Below are 7,153 nucleotides of genomic sequence, written 5' to 3'. Positions count from 1 at the left end.
ATCAGGGTACTTTTGCGGGGCTTGACGACCAAGGTGTTAAATTCCAAGCACCCTTTGGAAAGTTCTAGGTGCTTGGGAAGAAGCCCCTAGGGGGCAGGGATGCCCGCGCCCCGGCGTCCCACAGCGGAGTGTGTCTGCGGGGCCTGGCCTTGGCGGGGCGGGGCGGGGCGGGTTTGTGTTACCCGGAGGCGCGCGGCGCCTCCTCCCAGAGCCGCACCTGGAGGCAGCGCGCTCGTCGAAGAGGCAGCGGCTGGGGAGCGCGGCGGGGCGGCTCCGCCCAGGGCAGCCCGGGCTGGTGAGTGCGCGCGGGGCCGGGGGTCGCGGTCCCTCGGGAGGTGGCTGAGCTGAGGCCCGCGGGCCCACCCGAGCAGGGGCCCTCGCTGTCACCGCCTCTGCCCCTCTCTCCCGGGCTCCATGCCGCGCCCTTTCCCTAAACGAACAGACGACAGGGCTGACCTGCCCGCACTCTGCTGGTCTCTACGCCGGGAAGGAGAAAGTCTCACGAAGCGCTGTCCTTTGCAATCCCCGTCCCCTCGCCCTCTGCAGCTGCACACAGCATTTTTACTTCACATTTGCCTCCTCGAATCCCTTCGGCGCTAATCCAGCCGTTTGCCGTTTCCAGTTTGGTTTTCATCTTTTTCCCGCGCGCCCTGGCTGTGCTCCGAAACACCCTCCTCTTGCCCTACGGTGGCCGGCACCAGACTTCTTGGGTCTGGCCTGATTTGTGTCCAAACCGAATTACACAAAACCAGGCCCGCAGTTCTGCCTCTGGCCCTCTCTCCGGAGACCGGCTGTGCCTCCTCCTGTGCCGGGCCGGGCTTGCCCAGCTTTGGCCGCCCGGAGCTCCCAGGGAGCGAGGCTGTGGTCCTGAGACTGGGCCCTCCGCTCAGTGCCGGGCAAGGCTCGAACCCCGGGTCTCCTACTTCTCCGCTCACGAAAGGACTGCTCTGAGCCTAACGGCCCTAAAATTTGGTATTGGCCCCCTGCCGGGAAATCCTTCTCCCTACTAATCAGGCATCGCGGCAGCTGCTCTGCCATCATAGAGGCTCTGACATGCTGGACTCTCGAAGCTCGCGGCAGTGTTTATTTTTAAGAGAGATTTAGTTGATCGGGAACCAATTGACTTGGTTAACTGCCTCATCTAGAGCGCACCTGGGCCAGGCCCAGCCGGGAAGGCGTGCTGGACCTTCTCAATGAGCCCCGAGACCTACAGAAGAAACAGTTGCAAGGATCCGAGCTGCTAGCTGTGAAGAAAGCCTCCGATACGCTGTAGGGTGGGCAAAATTATTTTCCTTAGCTTCGATGAGTACTGTGGATTCTAGAATTTAAACAACATTCATGGAGACTCTTAAAACAACAAAAAAAAGGGCAACCTTTTGCGGGGACTGACTGAGATTTAGCTTTTTCCTATCTGAAAAGTAACAATGTGCACTAGATACAAATGTATTGTCTAAAGTGTAGGAATCTACAGCATAGAAATGCAGGGGAATTCGGAGTATGCAATAGGAAGTATCAACCTTTTTGAAAATGAAATTTAAAATGTGTTTTTGTCAGGCATTCCTTCTAATTACTGTATATTGCTTTGTATCAGAAGACTTTCAGGCAGAGGACAGGAGGGAGGAGAAATTCAAACTAATTTGCATTAGAAAGAAAGGGCAAGGAATTCCTAGGTAAGGTTGCTATAGCTCATATCTTAAGTGCACTGTTGGAAAGCTTTCTAGTCTGTTAGGTAACACCTGAAGCCCCAATTCTCTTACGTAGCATTTCTTTTTTTTCTCTCTTTAACTACTCTGAAACTATACAGAGTTACACGTTCCTCATTAATTTATGAGCGAAACCAAAAGAATTGACTCAATCCAACAAGTATTTGAGCGCCTTTCGAGTAGAGGCACTTTGCTAAGAACAGAAGAATGGAAGACTAAGGAAGTTTCTAACAATCAGTGGATTGTCTTGTGAGGTGTAGATGCAGGTGTGGACTGCCTATTTAATTGACAATCAAAATCAGTTGAGTTTTCATCGCATTCTAAATATCATGTGTTGCCCCCGGTATCTTAATTTTTCTACCGTTGCAGGTAGTCTGCATTTTAGTAACCCAAGTGAAACAGTTTTCGAGGGAAATCATGATAAATAAGAAGTATATTCATATTCCCAGGTGTTCTCATTATCATTAGATTAATAAAGTTAAAATCAAGAAAAATGAGATGATGATTTTCCTTTCTTTTGGTTTCAAACTAGTGAAATCTTGCACAAAAGAAGACACAGCATGAATATATTTAATAATTTTGTGCCTCAAAGTATGTTTTATGTAAGTCCACTCTTTTGGAGGATAGATCCAATTTTATGAACTCTTAATCCTTTTGAAGGCTAGTTCCAGGACCAACTTCATAAAATGTTTTATTGTAGGTACCAACAACTGTCAACATCATTATCTTCTCTCCACCTTCACCCTTGAAAACAATTGTATTCTAGAGGACTATGAAGGAGGGGACAGGTCTGTTTCAAAATCTGGAGAACACTAGGGACTTTATCCCCCCCAAAATAAAAAAGCACACCCATTCAAAATCTTGTACACCTTTCAGAGGATTCCTGGTGCCCAGGTTGTGAGAGCTTGCTTCAGAACAGGTCAGCGAATTAGTCAGAGGGTAGGTAGGCGGAGGGAAAGGGAAGTGAAGCAAGATGTGGGTAAATTCACAAACTGAGTGGATATGACTTAATTTACTTTCAAATGGAATAAGTACATGGCCCCTTGAATAAGTATTCTGTGAGTGGGAAGGAATAATTGTATTATTTGTAAAAGACTAAAGACAGATTGGCCTAATTTTTTAATTGATCAAGATCAACTCTTATCTTGAACATTATGACTCTCATTTTTCTACTTTTCTTGCTCTTTTCAAGGCAAGTGCTCCAGGAGGATTTGCTCCCAGTACTGATGATGCCCCATTCGGGACACAATCTCTCATATGCAAACTTGTAGTCATGAATTGCTACGTATGGGAATGGTTAAGTTCAAAAATTGAAATATATCTTTTTCACACCCTAGCAGTTCACCCTTAGGAAGAAGATATAATTATATATAATTAGCCTATCCCATGTAAGCCCCTCTGATAGCAGTAGCTGTGCCTTGGAAGGGAGTGGGTTGATATTAGGAATGAAAGGACAGCATTAAGAAATATTTTAGACATAGCTTCTTTCAAAAAAAACAAACCAGCAACTGCTGAATTAACTTACTTTTCTTCTTCTATATATAGGGCCAAGGAGCGAGCTCTCCCTTCTCCAGCTCTCAGCCCCAGTGATCAAGGTTTCAGTGAACTTCAGTGGAGCTCCCAGTGGGGGATCTTGTCCCCTGTCCTGACTTTTGTGCTGCACATTGGATCTGGGTAAGTAGACGGCCTCCTCGAACTAGTAAATTGGAGAGTGGGTCAGAGGTAGTGGTGGATTTTATCCAGATCAAAGGATTCCTCAAAATTTCCAGAGGTCTGAATCACACACCACTACTTGGAAGAAAACTATAAGAGAGAATACCAGAACCATCACACCTTACACTTACCTTTTAACTTGGATTAGGATCAGCCTAAGATATCCTTAGCTATCAACCAGCTTTGACTTACCGTATTCTTGAGTGGCAACTAGGTGGTGGGCCAACAACCCTAGAATGTCCTTGAAAGATGCTTATTGGATTTGTAAATTAATGGAGATCATGGTTTTAAGCCAAGCTCTGCCACTAACCAGGCATATGGTCTTGGGCAAGTCACATGTCAGTTAAATTCTTTGGACCTTAATTTTTCTATGTATAAAATGAGGGTGTTATATGGCATCAGTGGTTCTCAGCAACTGATGTATAATTCCATTGCATTTACATTGCCAGGGAGTTTATTTAGAAAAAAAAATACCCAACAGAGATTCTGATTAATTAATCAGATTTACTTTGAGGATAAAGTCCTTAGTGTTCCCTAGATTTTGAAAAAGACCTGTCCCCTCCCTCATGGTCCTCCAGAATACAAATGTTTTCAATAGTGAAAGTGTGGGCCAGGCTCAGTGGCTCACACCTGTGCTCCCAGCACTTTGGGAAGCTGAGATGGGAGTACCATTTGAGGCCAGGAGTTCAAGACCAGCTTAGCCGACATAGCAGAACCCTGTCTCTACTTAAAATACAAAAATTAGCCAGGCATGGTGGCGCATGCCTGTAATCCCAGCTACTGGGAGGCTGAGGCAGAAGAATCAAACCCAGGAGGTGGAGGTTGCAGTGAGCCGAGATTGCGCCACTACACTCCAGCATGGGCAACAAGAGCGAGACTCTGTCTCAAAGAGAAAAAGAAGAGTGATGAAGGTGGGGAGAAGATAATGGACTTCTCCATTATCAAATAAAGATAGGCCCAGGCATCTTTATTTTTTAAAAGTCCCCCCAGCAAATACTAATATCCAGTCAGGATTGAGAAAAGCAGGCCCACAAAGTCCCTGGTAAACATAGCCTGGCCCAGCATTGCGCCTCCTCAGTGGTAAGCAAACCTAAACATGCCTTTCTCAGAAACAGTCCAGATCAAGCTGTTTCAGGTTATTCAGGGGAGCTGCTGTGCCTGCTCACCTTTTTGATATTCCCACAATGCTTTGCTGACTTTGCAGCACCCAGTAGTTTTTGACGGTCTGAATTAGGTGTAATTCTGCCTATCTAGGATGATCAGCTGTTCCTAAAGGTCCCCAGAGATGATAACATCTCTGCTCTGGGTATCCATGCCAGTGTTTAATAACCTCTTGAAATTTTCTCCTTGAAGTGATCTGTGACTTGTTGAGGTGGGGAAGAAAGGTGTCAGCAGGGGATAAGCATGATCACCTTGATCATCGCTGAAATGTGAGCTTCAGTGTCCAAACTGAGATAAAAAATGATCCTCACACCTTCTCAAGTAGTTGAAGACTATTGAGTTACCAGGGAGAGGAGAAAAAGAGCACATTGTTTACCTTAATTATTTCTTGGGACCTAATCATGTTGCCATTACACTGTAAATTCTGTAGATTTTCACACTTGGAAAATTCTTCTAGAGTTAGGACTTACTAAATTGTAATCCATGAAATGTATTTGTTTACCCTACTCTTCTTTTAATCTCCTAATACTCTTCATATCCCAAAGACAAAAAACTGTGTGTATATGTGACTGTCAGATCAGTAAGAGAGACAGACATCAGTTGACCAAAAATGGAAAGGCACTAAGGAGGAAAAACTGACAAAGGTAAGAAGCACGTGGGTTACCAGGAGCTACACTTAATTTCTCTCTTTTCTTTCTTGATTAGTCTTATCTCTGCTATAAGTCTATTCTCGACTTGCTAAAATGCAGGCAGATTACCATATCCCACCTGCTCTGTTGGGAGCAAGCCTCCCAAAATCTGGCCATAAACTGGCCCCAAAACTGGCCATAAACAAAATCTCTGCAGCACTGTGACATGTTCATAATGGCCCTAATGCCCAAGCTTGAAGGTTGTGGGAATGAGGGCAAGGAACACCTGGCCCGCCCAGGGTGGAAAACTGCTTAAAGGCATTCTTAAGACACAAAAAATAGCATGAGCAATCTGTGTCTTAAGGGCACGTTCCTGCTGCGGCTAACTAGCCCAACCTATTCCTTTAATTCGACCCAACCCTTCGTTTCCCATAAGGGATACTTTTAGTTAATTTAGTATCTATAGAAACAATGATAATGATTGGTTTGCTTTTAATAAATACGTGGGTAAATCTCTGTTTGGGGCTCTCAGCTCTGAAGGCTGAGAGACCCCTGATTTCCCACTTCACACCTCTATATTTCTCTGTGTGTCTTTAATTCCTCTAGCGCCGCTGGATTAGGGTCTTCCCAACCAAGCTCATCTCGGCATGCTCCGTGTTGACAAATGTGGGCTTGTGGCCCTTGATTCCCACATGTTCCCTGCAGCCTTCCATACACAGTGCATGCAGTGCTGTCTCCAGGGGTGAACTGGCAGCCTGGACACACTTGGTCTAATCCAGCGTCGGCCAATCCCAGGGCCTGACTTAATTCTAAACCATAGCTTAGTTTGGAGCATATTTTATTTTTTCCTGGAGTGGAAAGCTATTGGCAGTAAAGTTCTTTACCTCTGTATCTCAGAGGAGTGGCCTTTACCTGATGTCAAAAATCCAATGCAGACCTACAAAACCAGCTCAGCTCCCACCTCTCCAGCCACCTAGAGTTGGTTGTACTCATTGCCAGTAAAAAACAAACAAAACAAAACAAAACAAAATTCTAGGATTGGAGTCGTTTTATATGTTCATTGCTGATCGTTGTTCCCAAAGATTTAGTAGTATTGGACACATGTTTTGTTATTTCATGATTTATTCCTGACCTACTTCTTAAAATGAATTAAAGTAGGAAGAAATATACCAGGAAAAGGTAGATTTGTCATAATTTCAACTCTACTGGAAACTTAATTATTACTAAACTCAATGGCCCATTTATGTGTTTATAAATAAAACTTTATCCTCCCATTCATCTAGTTTCTTAAGATAATAAGAATAGGGTCGTGCTAGTCCTTAGGATTATCATTAGTTTGCTTTTTAAATCTTTACTTCCAAAAAGCAACACAATTTTGCAAAATAATTAGAAATGGTAAAATTTCTTAGCCAGTCCCTGTTTATTGAACACTTTTAACAACATCCTCAAAGGTAACAAGGGTTTTCATTGCTTCCTTTCTTGCATTTTTCTTTCCTTCCTTTCTTCCTAGAGTCACTCATTATCCAACAAATATCTAATGAGTTCCCCCATGCCCCTGACTTCATGTAGGTTACATTCTTATGAAGAAGGGAAGGGAGACAGAAAATAAAGAAGTAAACCGTCATGTAGGTTAGATAGTGTTCAGTACTATGGAGAAAAACACAGCTCATAAAAACTGTATTTTTTATGAGTAGAGCATCCTGGCCAGTGCAAAGGCCCTGAGGCAGACATGTGCTTGGCATGTTCATAAAACAGCAAGGAGGCCATGTGCGGTGGCTCATGTCTATAATCCCAGCAATTTTGGGAGGCCAAGGCGGGTGGATTGCTTGAGGCCAGGAGTTCGAGACCAGCCTGACCAACATGGTGAAATCCCATCTCAACTAAAAACACAAAAATTAGCTGGGCATGGTTGCACACGCCTGTAATCCCAGCTACTCGGGAGGCTGA

General features: G+C 44.5%; 1 protein-coding gene across 2 annotated transcripts in view; it reads left to right on the top strand.

Annotated features, from left to right (window-relative positions):
• The first annotated feature begins 215 nt into the window (after window positions 1-215).
• The window catches only part of SLC26A5 (solute carrier family 26 (anion exchanger), member 5), a 73,371-nt gene continuing 66,433 nt past the window's right edge, over window positions 216-7,153 (top strand). For both annotated transcript variants that reach the window (XM_011927745.1, XM_011927744.1), the window contains exons 1-2: window positions 216-295; window positions 3,249-3,377. The gene's annotated coding sequence lies outside the window, so the exon portion shown is untranslated. The remainder of the gene's footprint in view (window positions 296-3,248; window positions 3,378-7,153) is intronic.

Source organism: Colobus angolensis, unplaced genomic scaffold (genome assembly GCF_000951035.1).
Source record: "Colobus angolensis palliatus isolate OR3802 unplaced genomic scaffold, Cang.pa_1.0 Scaffold74, whole genome shotgun sequence".
In the NCBI taxonomy this organism is placed as follows: Eukaryota; Metazoa; Chordata; class Mammalia; order Primates; family Cercopithecidae; genus Colobus; species Colobus angolensis.
This window is presented reverse-complemented; position numbering and strand designations above follow the sequence as displayed.